Source organism: Castor canadensis, chromosome 9 (assembly GCF_047511655.1).
Source record: "Castor canadensis chromosome 9, mCasCan1.hap1v2, whole genome shotgun sequence".
Lineage (NCBI taxonomy): Eukaryota > Metazoa > Chordata > Mammalia > Rodentia > Castoridae > Castor > Castor canadensis.
The window spans coordinates 9,316,477-9,334,698 of record NC_133394.1 but is presented as its reverse complement, the minus strand read 5'-3'; positions in this window follow the sequence as shown (position 1 = coordinate 9,334,698).

The following is an 18,222-nucleotide window of genomic DNA, read 5'->3' as shown; positions in this document are numbered from 1 at the left end:
CCAGATCCTTTTAGATGTATATGTTACAAGGAGCTATAGGCTTTGTTAATATCTCTGAGATGTTACCAGCTCCTAGGCTCCTAGCTGGGTAGAGGGAAAGCTTGTCTGCCGAAAGGCAAGTTCTAAAACTCACCTACTGTCCCTGTGTTTTGGGTAGGCCTGGATGACGCCTCCCTGTTTTAACAGCCATCTTGCCCACCCAGATCCTTTATCGTGATTAGAAGTTGCTAGACTGGACCTAGTATGTCCCCCAGCTTGGAAAGTGTAAGGCTAAGAAATGACATATTTACTCTTGAAACTAGAGTTTGGACCCAAGGTGCAAACTCCTGGAATTCCACTTGTGAGGTCCAGCCACTCACCCCTATTGCTAGTTAAAGAGATGTAGTTAAGGCAGAGAAAGATTTATTACATGACTCCAGATATGCCATGGAAGAGCCAGAGCACTCATCCATTTTCAGGGTAGATTTAAGTAGATCAAAGAACTGTGGCAGCCAGGCCCCAGGCGCTCACCCCCGTAATCCTAGCTACTCAGGAGGCAGAGATCAGGAGGATCAAAGTTTGAAGCCAACCCCGGGCAAATAGTTCAAGATACCCTATCTCAAAAAACCCTTCACAAAAATAGGGCTGCTGGAGTGGCTCAAGGTGAAGGTCCTGAGCTCAAGCCCTGGTTCGCAAAACATAAATAACTTCCACCTTTAGCTATTCACTAGAAACTCCCCACAAGGCCTCAAAGAATGACCCGCCCTTAATCTGTTATCTCCAGAGGGTCAGAGGGCCAAATAAGGATTTTCCTGCCCAGTGACCTTCCTGGAACTTCCCCATTGACCTCCTAGATCTACCCCCAGTCTTTAAGTGGCTGTGGGGTTCTGGCTTTGGCTAGATACTCCCCTCCACAGGGCTTTTTCCCTGCGCTGGCCCATCTCTTCCGTGCCCCTTTCACTCTAAGAGGAACCTGCTGGGAGAAGAGGCAGAGTAAAGCACTCAGCCATCTTCAGGTTACAGACAGAAGCTGCAGGTTGAAGTAGAGAAAAGAAGTAGGGGCAGGGGACAAAAGGCATGCATAGTTAAGCAGTCCCAATCACAGGGTGGTCTGGTTGGTCATTGTAACAGTTCTTATTCTGGGAGAGGTTCCTGAGTTGCTATCTGGAAGGTGTCCACCCTGAGGAGGCTTTAAGGTTGGGGGTAATTTCTGTCCCTGGTCATGAAGATGTTATCAATTCTGTCTCTCCAGGAATCCAAGGTGGTTGCAAGGTGACTGCAGAGAGGATGGCTTAGAGCAAAGACAGACACAAAATGGAGGAGAGATACGATGCTTTCTCCTGGGTTTAATTTATGGGCCATGTAAGGAGTCAGTACTTTTCAGAAAAGTAGCTTAAGCACCTCTTAAGTTTTCACAAAGACAAATCTTCAGACACTGTTTGCTAGAGGACCTTGGAATATATCCCCTAACCTACTCTACCTATTCTCTTCAAAGGAGGGAATTTGAAGATTTAAAGGAAAAGAGCAGTTAAAGAATTCAGATGTAGCCGGGTGCTGGTGGCTCACGCCTGTAATCCTAGCTACTTAGGAGGCAGAGATCAGGAGGATTGTGATTCGAAGCCAGCCCAGGTAAATAGTTCCTGAGACCCTATCTCAGAAAATACTCATCACAAAAAAGGGCTGGTGGAGTGGCTCAAGCTGTAGGCCCTGAGTTCAAGCCCCAGTATCACACACACACACACACACAGAAAAGGAGTCCCACCTTCCCCCCAAAAAATGAATTCTATGGCATGGATAATCAGGGAATCTCAAAGGATGGTTAAAAAATTAAATCATCCAAGTAACTTAACCTTAGTCACTACTCACATTAAAATGATGAAATCAGGACATTACAAATAAAAAAAAAAATTAAATCATCCATACAGGCAGGGTGTGGTAACACACCTGGAATCCCAGCTACTGGGATGCAGAGGCAGCAGGAACAAAAGTTCAAGGCCAGCTGGGCAAAGACAGGAGATCCCATCTCAAAAACAGAACAGGAACAAAAGGGCTTGAGGTGTGGCTCAAGTGGAAGGGTGCTTCCTGTGCAGGGTCCTGGGTTCATCCCCACCGCAAACAAAAAGAAAAAGCCATCAATGTCACATGTCTTGTGTTCTGGCCTTTTCTGCAGAAAAAGTTTAGCTCTTTCTGAACTGCATCAGAAATTCTTTATCATGTTTTTCCAACCCTGTGTTTTCTTCACCTCCTAATTCAAATGCCCCCACCTCTGTGGACTGCAAAGTTTGCAGCTCAGCACATTCTTTGCTCTGTTCACTTGGATTTTCTTTTTTGGCAGTATTAGAGGTTGAACTCAGGGTCTTGTGCTTGCTAAGCAGGCGTTCTACCACTTGAGCCACTCCACCAGCCTTTTTTTGTGATGGGTATTTTTGAGATAGGGTCTCAAGAACTATTTGCCCGGGGCTGGTTTTGAACCTCCATCCTCCTGATCTCTGCCTTTGGAGTAGCTAGGATTATACAAGCATGAGCCAGTAAGGACATAGAGGATTTTGACTGATGACAGACAACAGATGGTCTAAAATAGATTAAGAGCATTAGAAAGTTAGGCTACATTAAACAAGAGCATTATGGCGGTAAGATTCTATGGAATGGGCTGGGCATGGTGACACATGCCTGTAATCCCAGGCATAGGAAGGTGGGTCACAAGCTCAAGACCAGCCTCAGGCATGCAGCATGCCACCCTGAAGTACATAGTGAGTTCCTGTCTCAAAAAAAAGAGCTGGGCTGGAGATGGAGCTCAGTGGTTAAGTGCTTTCCTAGTCTCTGCAAACCCTGTGTTCATTCCCTAGTACCATAAGAAAAAAAAAAGAAGAAAACAGCAATGAATGGTGGTGCAGACCTATAATCCTGGCTAGTCAGAAGTCTAGGCTGAGTGATCAGAATTTCAGGTCAGTCTTAGTAATTTAGCAAGACCCTGTCTCAAAATTTTTCTACATAAGTGTCCACATTTTTGTTAATGTGAGGCAGTGGCTCACGCCTGTAATCCCAGCTACTCAGGAGGCAGAGATCAGGAGGATCGCCATTGGAAGCCAGCCTGGGCAAATAGTTCTCGAGACCCTATCTCAGAAAAACCCTTCACAAAAAAGGGCTGGTGGAGTGGCTCAAGGTGAAGGCCCTGAGTTCAAGCCCCAGTATCGCAAAAAACAAAAACAAAACACATGTGAAGAGAGCATCGAAATGTGGTGGAACACTGCATAACATGCACAAGGTCCTGGATTTGATCCCAGCAAGGAAAAACCCCCAAAATGTTAACAGATGCTCCCTTGGAATAAGGCCTAGGAATGATGAAACGTTTTTGTTTTTTTCATCCAGTGGATTTGTGTACTGAAAAAAAGTTAAGTTTTTCCCAAAATAGGTAACAGCTAAGCTCTTCACTTCTGCCATCTGTTTGGTTTTTGTTTGTTTGTTTGTTTGTTATTTTGGTGGTGTTGAGGTTTGAACTCAGGGCCTCACGCTTGCAAGGCAAGTGCTCTTACCATTTGAGCCACTCCACCAGCCCTGTTGCTGCCATCTGGTGGCTACCACAGGGAGGTCTCACTTTTTCCCTAATAGCTCAATAAATAGCCCACTAGAGGGGTGCCAGTAGCTCACGCCTATAATCCTAGCTATTGAGGAGGCAGAGATCAGGAGGATTGCAGTTCAAAGCCAGCCTGGGCAAGAGTTTGCGAGCCCCTATCTCAAAAAAACCCATCACAGAAAAGGGCTGGAGGAATGGCTCAAGGTGAAGGCTGTGAGTTCACACCCTAGTACTGCAATCAATCAATCAATCAATGAATCAATCAAGTCAGGGGGTGGTGTGGCCCAGTGGCGGTGCACATGCTTAGCGTGCATGAGGCCCTCCCTCAGCCTCCAGCACCAGAACTCTTCATACCACCTAGTTCTGTCCCTCTTCCTAGTGGAGATATGAAGAGCAGAACGTTCAGTCCGATGTCCAGCGTCCCCCTCGGTAAGGTGTCACAGTAGCAGACATTGACAGAGCTCTTTTGCCCAGTTCAGCCTGGCAGGGACCTACGAGGAGGCTCTGTTTTCACCCTCACTTGTCCTCTAACAGACGAGGGTCCTGGGGCTCAGAGAAGGAAGGAACCTGTGTGAGGCTGCTGTGCACCTGAGAGAGGGCCAGCTGTGCCAGATGCCACCAGTCCTCTCCCGGGCCTCCTCTGCTGTGCTGATTTCGCCTCTGAGTCACCTTTGTCCTTCCACCACATCCCATTGCCTCTCCCAGCAATGTTTTGGTGACAACTCAGCATGTAGCCAGCATTTGTGTTGTGTTCTTCATGGCTGAAAAGGCAGTCTAAATATTTGCTGAGAGAATGGAAGGAAACAAAGCAACCTGACCCCGGCTCCTTGCAGGACCTTTGTCCAGGTGGCAAGGCGTATTTATAATGGATTGGTCAAAGGTGCAGCTACGAGACTTGCTAGGCAGGCGCTCTGGCTTTGAGCCATGCCAGCCCTACAGATGTAAGACTCTTGCAGGAGAGATGGGGGACTGTGGACAGCTGTTGGACCCCTGCTCTGGTTTTCCTCATGTCCCCCTGATGTGCTCATAGATGCCTTAGAGTCAAGTCCCCGGCATGGCGCTGGGCATCGACTTCTTCCCTTTCTCTTCTAGCTCTTGCCAGGATTCTCAGGGAAAAGAGTTCCCAGCTGTGGATTGCTCCCTGTTTGCCACATGGAGATGGGGTGGAGCTCAGTGGTAGGGCAGGAAGGAGAGGGGAGGGGAGGGGGAGAGGAAAAGAAAAGGGTATTCACAGCATTAAGTGTAATAGTTATACTAGAGATAAATCTGTTATCCAGAAGTGAAATTAGAAATCTAAGGTACGGACTGGCAGAGTGGCTCAAGTGGTAGAGCACCTGCCTAGCAAGTGCAAGGTCCTGAGTTCAAACCCCAGTGCAGTCAAAAAAAAAAAAAAAAAACAACTAGGTCTTTTAGCTGGGTGTCAGAGGCTTACGCCTATAATTCTAGCTACTCAGGAGGCAGAGATCAGGAGGATTGCAGTTTGAAGCCAGCCTGGGCAAATAATCCAAAAAAATCACAAAACGGCTGGTGGAGTAGCTCAAGGTGTAGGTCCTGAGTTCAAGCCCCAGTACCACAAAAAAAAAAAAGGAGACACCTTCCAAGGCTGAGCACTGTGACTTGTACCAGTAATACCAGTTACTGGGGAGGCAAAGATCAGGAGGATCATGGTTTAAGGACAGCCCTAGCGAAAACTTAACTAGAGTCTGGTGGAATGGCTCAAGCAGTAAGAGTGCTTGCCTAGCAAACATAAAGCCCTGATTTCAAACCAAAGTGTCACACACACACAAAAAGTGAACAAGACCCATATCTCAATAAAGAAGTTGGATGTGGTGGTTCATAAGTATAATCCCAGCCACGTGGGAGGCATATGTAGAGGGATTGCAATCTGAGGGCAGCCATGGGCAAAAACTGAAAAATAAAACAAAAAAGGGCTGAGCTGGAAGTGTGACTGAAGTGGTAGAGCGCTTGCTTTGCAAGTGGGAGGCCCTGAGTTCAAACCCCAGCTCTGCTGAAAACAAAACTTCCCTTTGAGGGCCATCAACTTCTTCTTTTGTGGTGTTGGGTATTGAACCCTGAATACTAGGGAAGCGATCTACTGCTGAGGTCCATCCCTGCTAAACTGTGTCTTTTATACATTTCATCCATTTTATAGCAAACCTAAGCAGAAGACTAGTATAAAATTCTAAATTCTATAGGCGTTAATTTGTAGACCATGTAACATGGTGATGACAATGAAAGTACTTATTTTTTTCTCTTTTTTTTTTTTTTGTGGCTGCACTGGGATTTGAACTCAGGGCCTGACACTTGCTAGGCAGGTGCTCTTACCACTTGAGCCACTCCATCAGCCGAAAATACTTATTTGATTAGTTATAAACTATTGTAGTTAAATGACTAAATGTCTTGCAGAAGGTAAAATGACACATAGTATTTCATTCCTGTAGATTGAAATCATCCAACTCCTTTACGGAACAGTAAATCTTAGGGAGATTTAAATTCAGATAATGGATAGAAGAATAAGCAATCATGTAATTCATTAAACACAGGTAAGTCATCGAGAAAGTCCCACCTCCATCAACGTCTCCATTTAGAGAGAAACTGCAGACACCGCTGGCACTGGCTGGACCCTGCCAGTCCTTCCTGCAGCTCTGCAAGGGCCACACAAGGCCCCGGCGATGGCACTTCTCTAGGGGCGTGAGTGTGGCCATCCTCAGGGCATCCGGCCCTGCATGCCTGCCTCCCGCCCAAACCTTTCCCCCCCACGCACACACAGGCAAGGCAAAACTAGACTCACTTGGTTCCCGCCCAGCCTCGACAGGGACACGGCAAAGATGGGGAACACAGTGTGGAGTGCTGTGAGGGCAGAGCCCAGAAATATGCCAACTGCAGTGAGCACCAGAGCAGCAGAGGGCTTGAGGCCTAGTGGAAGAAGTGTCCCTACGAGAGCCTAAGAGGAGAGCGAGGTGGATGGTGAGGCTAGTGACTGGGGGGGGGGGGGCGCTGTCAGCTGTTCTATTCCAGAAGTGACGGGAAGCTTCGGGAGGATCGTGAGCTAGGAATGAATGAGACAATTAGATCTGCGCTCTGCCTGCAGTGTGGAGAACAGACTGAAAGGAAATGAGATTAGAGGCAGGGAATGAACACAAGTTGTCACTGTCATTTAGTCAAGACGTGAGGACACTAAACACATGGAAATGGAGACAAGAAGGTAAACGCGACTTGCCACTGTGGAAAATCAGGAGAAGGGAAACACCAGAGGGGACGTCCATGTTTCTGATTTGACAGCCTAGTGGATGGTGGTGCCCAGTAAATTGGGGACCAGGTTTTGAGGGACTGTCCCTCGACTGTCAAATTCAGCTGGGTGTCGTTGAGCTGGAGATAGTCACGGCCTATCCAGGCACAGATCTGTATTTGACAGTTGGGTATATGGTGTGATGCTCACTGGGCATCTGGAACCCGTCACACGTCACACAGATTTTCACTGGCACCGTGGGAGGGATGAAAGGCACACTGGATCTAGTTCAGGAGATGTGCTTGTACTGAAGATAAGACACAGGGCGAGTAGAAGAAAGATGAGCGGAGAAAACTGAGGCCTGGCCAGGGAAGCTCCTCTCCCACCCTTCTGCAGGCAGGCAGGCAGGCAGGCTGTACTGGGGTTTGAACTCAGGGCCTTCACCTTGAGCCACTCCACCAGCCCAATTTTTTGTGAAGGGTTTTTTCAAGATAGGATGTTGTGAACTATTTGCCCGGCCTGGCTTTGAACCTCGATCCTTCTGATCTCTGCCTCCTGTGTAACTGGGATTACAGGTGTAAGCTTTTGGCACCTGACTCCTGCTGCTCTTTGGGCTCCTACTGTTTCCCATCTGTGCCTTGATGGAAGCGCCCTAGTGTGTCATGGAATGCACTCATCTTTGTCTCTCTTGACAAACTCTAACGGTCTCAGCCCTACTTATCTCTGGATTTCCGGGACTTTGTCCAGGGCCTGGTAGATAGTCTTTACTGAGTCAGTACCCGGTATTCGATGTACTTGATATACAAGGTCTGCTGTACTAGGACTACTGATCCACTGAGGCACTCTGTGCTGACCAGGAAGCTCTCGGGATGCAGAGCCAGCTCTGTAGGCCTCGTCACTTTGGCTGCAGAACACACTCTGCAAAAGACTGGTGAACGAAATCTCTCTCTCTAGCAAGGCAAGAAGAAAGAGATTGCCACTGATATGAATCTGATGCTTATGCTAAAGAAGGCGAAGTCCTAGGGAGAAAAGCCTTGGGTTCCATGTCCTCTGCCATGCCTGCCACCGCCAGCTTCCTCCTGCTCTTACTCCCAGCCTGCTGCTGTCCCCTCTCCCCTCCCGTTAGCACAAGCTCTAACTCACTGAACTAACCCCATGCCCTTTCTAGCGTGGGCCATGCGACCTATTCCTCTATAAACAAACTCACTCTGCCCACAGCGTTTTTGATGAGTATATCTTGGCTTCCTTGATTTCTCTCAGACACGCTTCCTTGGCCATTCCCTCAGATTCCATGTACCAGAAGACTCAGGACTGGGACTGTCACCTTTTTGCATTGCTTCCTCCAAGCCATTTCATTCTCTCATAAAGACTTCGAATTCTTCAAGGCTCATTCCATCCAATTTTGTCACCCTTTTCCTTGCTTGTCCCCACCATTCACCAACCTTCAGATCATTTCCCCTCTCCCAGTCCCCTGGCCACACTCTCCACCTTGTAGAGTGGCTTTGGGTGACTTCAATACGACACTCTTATCTTTCCATCCACATTGCCCTGGAAGCCTGATCTTCAACTCACACCCCCACCAACCCCATTCCTACAACGCTACCTTTTCTTCCACTTGCTTCATTTTCTCGAGCTTTATTCCCATCACCCAAAATAAAAAGGTACAGCTGCAAATTCTCTTTGCCAACCATATCAATTCCCTCTCAAATGCTTCCAGACAAATTTGTAGCTTCCAAGTACAAACTGAATTTTATGTAAAGCGTTGCTCAGCTTCATGACAAGAATGAAAAGTGGTCACAAATTTTTTTTGTAACGCTAACAAATAACTAAACAATGTGGTTTTCACTAGCAACGTCTACCGAAACAGCCTAGGCTATGTTCACTTTCACAAATGTTTTGTGAACACAGCTGTTTTCTCCCTGCTGTCACAGATGATCTGTGCAATGGCTTTGCAGGCACCCAGGAAGTAATTGTCAACAGCAATTGCTACAGTATGTGGACAACTCCAGTGACAAGGCCTGCCTTGGCCACAGACCTGCAGGGTAGGCCTTTCTTTTGACTGTGCTCTCTGTGAAGGTGCATGGTTTTAAGGTCTTTACCTGGAAGACCAAGGTGCTAACTCAGACTGAGCAGTTATTTTTACAGGACCATCAGAATTTTAACAAATTGCCCTTGGGCTCTTGGGGCAGCAGTGGCTCCCAGGCAGTGATATAAGGCAACTGGGCTAAAAACCACAGAGAGGTTAAGTGCTTAAGCAAAGCCTCCAGATTCTCAGAAAGGGCCCCTTCCATGGGGTTTGGAAGTCTTGCAGTTGGTCACAGCAAACACCGCGCCCAAGCTTCAGAAGACCTTGCTCATCTCATTGGTTCTCCCTTCAGAGCCAGCAGATACAGGGCCTTCCTTGCTAGGAGTTGGAGGAATAAGTGAAGAACCCTGATGCACACGGGGTCTTCTCTGCCAGGTGGAATAGAGAACCAGGGTGCGCTCACATGTGCAGGGGGAGCTCAGATGGCTCCTCAAAGCTGGCAGCGTGGTGTGTAGTCTGCATCAGAGATGGCATCTGACATGGCTTTGCACCTTTTAGGGATGGCTAGTTCCTAGGTTGCTGACTGACTCTGCGGATTGCCACACTGATGATTCAACAAAGGCAGGCTGAAGTCTGGCACGGGTGGCTCATGCCTGTAATCCTAGCTACTCAGGAGGCAGAAATCAAGAAGATCATGGTTCAAAGCCAGCCCATGCAAATAGTCCATAAGACTGTATCTCAAAAAAGGGCTGGTGGAGTAGCTCAAGTTGTAGGCCCTGAGTTCAAACTCCAGTACTGCCAAAAAAGAAAGAAACAAACAAAGGCAGGCTGGGAAAGAGCTCCTCCTGGCTTTGCTTAGTCTTTTTTTTTTTCAGTTGTACTGGGGTTTGAACTCAGGGGCCTCATGCTTGTTAGCAGGCGCTCTACCACTTGAGGTATTCCACCAGCCCTTTTTGCGTTGGTACTTTCAAGATAGGGCCTTGCAAACTATTTGCTTTGAACCTCAATCCTCCTGATCTCTGCCTCCTGAGTAGCTGTGACCACCGGTGGCCAGCTCCTCTTAGTATTTGTGGTACTTTCCTTAATTGGAAAAAAAAAACTTGGACAAAGTCACCTTCCTATACTGAGCTTGTTCACGTGAACAGAGCAAACCCAGCAGAGCGTAATCAAAGGTTGTTCTTGGGCTCCCCCACATCGCCTTGCAAAGGTCTACATTGTTTTCTGCTGGGACACAATGCACATTCATGCTGGTGTGCAGCCCAATGTGATGGCTGAAAAGGCTGCTGCATTGACAAGAAACGCTGCAGGTGGGATCCTAAAATCGTTAGGACGTGCTGTGGCATGGCAGTGGCGCTATGCATCCTTCCTGTGACATGGCAACTCACGCTCAGGTTGTTTTCAGCACCTCAGAGATGTGTCTGCCTTTCTCCCATTTCTTTTGTGTCAGCAGTCCTCTCCTCGCTTTCACTTTTACATTTCTTCATCAGAGGAACTGCTTACATTTTCTTCCCCATGGAGGCTCTTCCGAGCAAACTGACACTGGGTGACCTGCCTCGCTGTCTCCCTGTGCCTCGCAGGTGGACTATGGAATGTCTTTCCAATTTAGGCTGTGCTCTTTGATTTGTCAGTATCACGAAGTAAATGATCTCTGGCTGCCCCTCTACGCAGCTTCGGTTCCAGCCATGCAAATGGATCAGATACTCTGGTATCTTCCTTTTCCTGTCTGCCAACAACTGCACAGACAGGCGTGACACAAGTGCTTTCTCCTGAGTGGTTTCAATTTCATCCCAGTAGAGGGTGAGGCTCTGGGGCAGGTGGCACATACAGTGGGGGAGGGTGGGCCTCTTTCAGTTTATTCTTGGTTCCATTTCCTTGCACATTTGCCTAGATCTCTTAAATTGGTCAAATGACCTGTTTGTGCTTTCAACAACCCTGTATTTTTCCTTCCCTGGTCTCTCTTCCAACTATATTCTTCCAGTGTCAACTCCCACCCTCGTCTTTCTGCTATAGTATTATTCAACTTGTAATTCTGGATCACGCCTATAATCTGAGTAACTGGCTCTATACACCATTCAGCGGAGGTACTGGAAACAGTCACAAAACCACTAAACTTTTGATTTTCAAATTGTGATTAAAATGTTCATTAACGCTTTTGTCTTTAGTCAGCTAAATTTTAAACCATCTCCCTTTTCAGAGTCTGCAAAGTAACACTGTATTCCTTCCTAGCTTACAAATAATCACCTATACTTTGTGTGTGTGTGTGTGTGCAGTGCTTTGGGTTTGAACCTTGAGCTACTCTACCAGTCCTTTTTTTTGTGTGAAGGGTTTTTCAAGATAGGGTTTCTCAAACTATTTGCCTGGGCTGGCTTCGAACCTCGATCCTCCTGCTCTCTGCCTCCTAAGTAGCTAGGATTACAGGCATGAGCCACCAGCACCCATCTTCACCTATTACTTCTTAACAAAAACCACTGAATTAACAAAAAACACTTTGAATAAATCTTTCCCCTCACAACACAAATTTACCTACAACCATTCCTTACTTCTTGAGTTTTTGAGAGTATCTTTTTCAAGGCTCACCTTGCCTGTCTCCTTTGGGCCCTGGTTCTATCAATTTTCCCTCCTCGGTGAATTCCTTTTATTCAAACTACAACCATGCTCACATATCCCCACCTCTGGTTTTCCTATCCCCTCGGCTTTTGTCCTCTGTCTCACTTAAAGGCTTTTTGGAAACGTGGCATTTTCTGGATGTTGGCTTTTTCCTGTTTCAACTGCCACTATTCTGCAGATGATTGTGCTCAACTGCCAAAGCACTTGCTCACTGCAAAATCTAATGACCAGTAGCATTTGTGAGTTTATATCCGTTTGCAGCAACATATCCCCTCATTTTACTGAATACTTTTTGGCCTCAAGTATAACATCATAGGTAGGGTGCAGATAGACTCCATTTCTTGGTTCCTAATTTTACTACATGAGAGAGAGAGAGCCTGGCAACCTCTAACCACCACTACTTCTGTGACAGTTCTTGGTGGCTTTACTACTGGCATATTATCTGCTGGAGTAATTTTATAACACGGTGTACTTCACTTAAGAGAAAGAGGGATTACAGTTTCTAATTCATGAATTTGGGAAATGATCATAAACACTTTAAAGATCTACTTTCCTGCTTAAAAGGAAAGGCCAGCGTAACAGGAAGGTGTGAAAAAAAGGAGGCAAGTGTGAAACATGAAGCCGAATTAGCATGAAGTATTTGTGTAAGTCATGCCTCAAAATCACGGAGTCTTGAGTTAAATCTCCAGGACTGCACCCCCCACCCCCAAAAAAGGGATAAACATTGTTTTAAAATGCAGTCTTTTAAAAAAAGGTTCTGGATATGTAGTCCAGGCTGGCCTCAATTTACTACATGGCTCAGCCTTCCTTCTTGTAGTCCTCTCCACACTTACTGTACTTGTCCTTGCCACTTTTTTTTTTTTTTTTTTTTGGTGGCACTGGGGTTTGGCTTGCAAGGCAGGTGCTCTACCACTTGGGCCACGCCTCCAGCCTTCCTTGCCACTTCTTGCCTGAGGCTATCTATGTTTAGTATTTAGAAGGAAGTCACAGATACACCTGGGTTTGAATCCAGATTTTATCAGTATGATCATGGGGTACAAGTTACAAACCTAACTTCTTGGACCCTTAGTTTTCCTTTAAATAACAATTTAAAGGAAATCTCATTTTTATCCCCTCAAGGACTAAAGAACTAAGAAGCTGGGCATCGGTGCTAACACCTGTAATCCTAGCTACTCAGGAGGCAAAGATCAAGAGGATGGAAGCCAGTCCAGGTAACTAGTTTGCAAACTCCTATGTCAAAAAAAGAAACCCATCAAAGAACAAAGGGCTGGTGGAGTGGCTCAAGCCTTAATAGTACCTGTCTTGCATGATGTCCTGAGTTCAAACCCCAGTGCTGTAAAAAAAAAAAAAAAAAAAAAAAAAGGCTAACAAATGCAAATATTTGCTGGCATACAGAAAGAGTTCAGTGAAAGACACCTGCTAGACAGGTGCTCTACCACTGGAGCCACTCTGCCAGCCCTCTTTTCTTTTCTTGTCTCCTTTAGAAAATGTGACAGTAAAGACTGTCATGTAGCCCAAACATGAAGCTTAGTGCAGAGAGGTAGAGAGCAGTTAGGAAGGAGACTGGGACACCCTTATTTCATATCTTCTAAATGACTTTAAACACAGCATGACAAAATCAACCAAGTTTGCTAACACTGCTAAAGGTTTCAATGAATGTCCAAATTATCATGGTTTTCTCTGTGTGAAAACACAAAATCATATAAGGTACTAGCAAGTATAAAGCATATATATATACTTTTTTGAAAGTATATATATATAGCTAAAGATCACAATTTCAGCTGCTAAGTGTCTAGGGAAGGATCTTAAACTATTTCTTGAAATTTTGGCCCAGTGTGTACTGTAGTAGACACATAAAGATAAATCAAGGAGAAAAATGAATGTAGCAATATTGACAGAGAAACTTCTTTGATAAATACTGAGATTTAAAACGACAGGCTACTGTGTAGCTTGCCTTGCAGTAATCAAAAAAAAAAATGTTAAAATATTAATCCTTTTAGTAACTGCTAGACTTAGAAATTTTTAGCATCTCCCTTAAGAGACATGAGCCAGATAGAAACTTAATTCTATCTCACCTAAAGGCTTGTTTTACTTCATTAACTAGATCACATTGCCACTGTACCCAACCCAAAGTGTCTACACTAGATACAAGGCATTTAAGAGTCATGGAATCAGGTTGGGGGAGTGGCTCAAGTGGTAGAACACCTGCCTTGCAAGTGAGGTCCCGAGTTCAGTAGCCCAAAAAAAAAAAAAAAAGAAGAAAAAAAAAAAGGTCATGGGATCAAAGTATTTAAGTCATTACATGAAGATACTAAACAGTGAAAACATGTCTGTAAAGGTGAGGGGATACCACGTGTATAAACTCAAAGGCAGTAACAGTATCAATTCAGCTAGATTCATCAATAATCTTTAACCAGCATCATACTATTATAACTGAAGATCTCTATTTTAGTAAAGAAAAATCCTAGATGTACTAGACTCTAGAGGCCTACCTACAATGTTTCAAGACCTCGTAAGGTAGGTTTCACCTACCTATGTGTAATTCTCCTTTCTAGGTTCTCCACTACCAGGCACTCTCAGCCCAAGTTCTATTTGTCCTAAAATCACAATTCCTTTCACAACTAAGATTGGATTCATTTACTTATGGGAACTGTAGTCCTGTAAGGAAAAAAATGGGTATTTGATTCAAGACTTGGTATGCATTTTCAGGAAGTAATGTATCTGCTCTTATTTAAAGGCTGCTCTTTCACTATTACACACCCACTTAAAAACTCAAGCAGCTATCTAAGGAAACTATATTTAATTGTTTCAATGGAGTCAAACTATCATGGTATGTAACAAAACTAAGAGGTAGGTTTTTTTTGTTTTGTTTTGAAACCTCTCTTCCGGTGTCTCAGGTAGGATAATCTAAGTATGATTTAAAGAGCAGCATGGACTTCGAAACCAGTTAGAAAGCCCTTGACACAGGTTCAAATCTGTGTTCTTTCACTTAGTATAGGACAAGTTAATCTCTGCAATTCCAGTTATTTGCCCTTTGATCTCTGAGGAATAAACCCAGCACTATAAAATATCTTCAACTTCACTCCCAAAGAGTGTTTTTTTTACCTGAGCACATCTTGGAATCACTGAGGAGAGTAAGAGCGGGAAGGGAAAGAAGCAAGCAGGCCAGGTACTAGAACAGACTCCAGATCACTTAAATCAGAACTTCTGCCAGTGGGCCTGGGAATCAGGTTTGTTTTTCCAGTTCTCGTGGGACTCTAGTAACTAGTGTTGTTTATATTCAAGTAGAGACCAGAGTTATTGGCTGTGACGGATCCCCTGGCTATGAGATGTCCAGATGAGAGTGTGGCAGATCCCTGCCTCCTGCCTTTTTCCTTGTGATAACCGAGACTAAGCTGTATAAAAAGTCTTCTAGGTAGATGGTGTGCATTTCCGTTGCCCTTATGCCCGCTGAAAGGTGGGAAACTGGCAAGCCGTGTAGTACCTCAGTTCTGTGGGCTCGATGGGTGTTTAGCTGCTAAAGGTAGGAAGAATGAGTAGATTCACTGCCAACTAATGCCGCAACAAACACAAAACTGAGAAAATTAGGATGGTCCTCCAGCCATCTGCTTCCTGTGAGGCCAGTCACAGTCATTCCTCTGATAAGTTGTAGAAAAAAACCCAAAAGATGACTCAAAACACAAAATATATCTGCAGTGTTTTGAAGAGAGTCCCTAAGACCAACAGAGGGTCAAGAGGAAAATCCATCCTGTATCAACTATAGATGAGGGATAAAAAAAAATTGTGAGACTTTGCAGGTGACCCGAAAGTTAATAGTACTTTATTGCTGTTTTCTACAATCTGTAGGGCAATATTCACAGCAAACTTAACAAGGGCTTGAATATCTACTATGCACTGTCCTAGTCACTATACCTTTATACCAAAATGTTACTAAGCACTGTAAATTTTAAGATTTCATAAATCGCATTAAAAATGGATCTGCATGAATTTGAACCCAAGCATTAGTCATTTAACTTCATAATTGGACAGTTCTCTCAAATAAAAAACAGCCTAGCAGGTAAATAAAAAATGCTACATCAAATGGAATGTATGAAATAACAAGTTAAGCTCTTTAAAACTTTTTTGGCTATAAAAAAGTTATGAGTGAAGCAGCTTATTCTCGGGTCCTTTTTAATGAACTGAAAAAATGTTATAATGTTAGCTGAATACATGCTTCTGAATACATGTTGAAACTAAGTTAACGAGGGCAAGAACTAGTAGTTAATATTCCAGAATTCTGAACTTAAAGAAGGGAAGAGGACCCAGGAGACAGCTTTGTCCACTTCTCCAAACTGTCACCTTTCCATTTTCAAGGAGAGGACACGACGAAGCAGCAGTGTAACTATTTGCAGGCAGTATGGCATTCAGAAGGAAGATGAGAGGCAGCAACTAGTTTACTCCCTCACTAATAGTCTTGAAAAATACTGCCATTTGTGCTGAGGCACGAAGCAAAGGTCCCTGGACCAATCCATTTGCAGATCAAAGTGATTATTTACAAGTTTATAGAATCTGAAGTTAGGAAACAGTGGGACGCCCTAGGGTGTTAGGGAGAGACTGTTAGGTGTATAGGTAACTGAATTCAGAAATGAGAAAGCAAGTCAGGGGATCCAGAACACACTCCAAAATCGTCATCACTTCCTCTTATTTCTAAACAAGAGGATAATTTGTATTTATTGAGTCCATGTTGAAGTTTTGCCAATAGGAGAAATCTACATAGCACAGATAGAAAAATTTCCAGCATATATTCATCAACTGTTTTCTGTTAGGAAGAATTATTCTACTTGCATGAAATAATGCAAACGCTTAAAAACTAGGGCCGAGGCTTCCCATTAAAAAATGTTAAGGACTATCACATGGTTTTGTTAGATTGCCAATATCACCTTTACTTTTGGTGTGAAGTTTGAAACAAAGTCTACATTCTGTTTTTGGCACATAGAAGTCTATAAAGAGCACTGAATATTGTTGAATTTTCATGCTTGTGTGTAGTTGAGAAGTTAGTAAAAGTTCTAATTTACACAGTACCAGTCTTTTTCTTTCTTCTGGCTACAATCCCCAGATGAAGCCTTTCAAAGTCAATTGGATAAAGTGGCAGGCAGGAATATTTAGACTTTCTTATTACATACTGTTTCTTTGTAACTGAGGCTGGCCTCAAACTTGAGATCTTCCTGCCTCTGGCTGGGATTACAGGCAAGCACCACCATGCCTAGCATCCTCTGCTTATTATTGTCATTGTAAAAGTGGATATATCCTAATGGAAGCAGCAGTTTGCATTTTCACTAGATACAAAAGATATATCTTCTCCTTTTAAAATATTATTTTCCCCAGAACCTCCTGCACACTACCATCTTATTTCTACATACATCTCAGGTTGCATACTGAAAGGTAAGGTGCAATTCAGTGAAGAACCTTTTTCAAAAAAGCTTTATTGCTACAGGTTGTGAGATTTTCTTCCATTTTGGCAAGAGTTGGATTTGAATACAGGGCCTCTGGCTTGCTAGAAAGGTACTTGAGTCACATTGCCCATCCAGGTTTTGAGATTTTCAACCATCAAAACTGGAACAAGACTTACTGTTTCTGCTTCCTATGCTGTAACATAGCAATGTCATGGAACTTTGTTTTGAATTGATTTAGCAGTGGGTTTAGCAAAGTTTAGATTGTAGCAGAATGATAATAAGAAATTTTTAATTGCTGGGGATACAGTCCAGTGGTACAGTGCACGCACAAAGCCCTGGGTTCAATCCAGCACCACACACACAAAGTTTTTTCTGGGTGCGGTGGCACATGCCTGCAATCCTAACATTCAGGTAGGACTCATGCAGGAGGATTACCAGTTCGATGCTAGCCTGTATCTCAAAAAACCAAAAAGGAACCTTAAAAAAAAATGGTTCGCCGAGCAGGTGCCGGAGGCTCATACCTGTAATCTAGCTACTCAGAAGGCAGATACCAGGAGGAACAAGCCAGCTCTGAGGCAAATGACTCACAAGACCTTATCTTAAAAAAAAACTGAGTATAAAACAGGGTTGGCAGAGTGACTCAAGAGGTAGAGCACCTGCCTAGCAAGTGTGAGAACCTGAGTTCAAACCCCAGTACTGCCAAAAGGAAAAAAAGAAAAAAGAAAAAAAAAAAACCAGCATGGGTTAGAATAGGAAGACTTTCATCAGAAAAGTTAGTCTCTGAATTTTCTTAAGATTAATTTCAGAATTCAAGGCTGGCAACAAACTAAGAAAAATATATAACTATCTTATCCAATAGTTCTTTTAGCTTTTCCCAAATGGATGCTATACACATGGCAACTAAAATATTCCTAAAAGTTGTAGAGAAGAGAGATTTCCCTGAATTTATCACAACCTACCTGAATGGGGACCAGGGTGTCCTGACAGCTTCACACAGCCAAGCTTTCACTTCATAGCTCTAACAGCAGTACGCTATGGGGTACAAGAACACTGAGAAAAATAGGGCCTGATAAAGCCCCAGAAAAGCTCTCCACTCTACTAACATCGTACTTCTTTTAGTCATGCTATTATAGATCACTTTATTGTTGTGCATAATAAATAGGTACACAAAATGGTGAAAATATATAACTCAACTATCAAATTAAAGCTGAGTAAACTAACCTAGTCAGATTTTAGTTTTTCAATGAGAAATGACAAGAGTAATTGAATATAAAGAAAAACAAAAAGAATTTTACTTTCCTATGTTAATACAGGTCAAGGGACCCTTTCTTATCAAAAGGGTTGATAACACCAGTTCTTAGCAATAAACATAAGG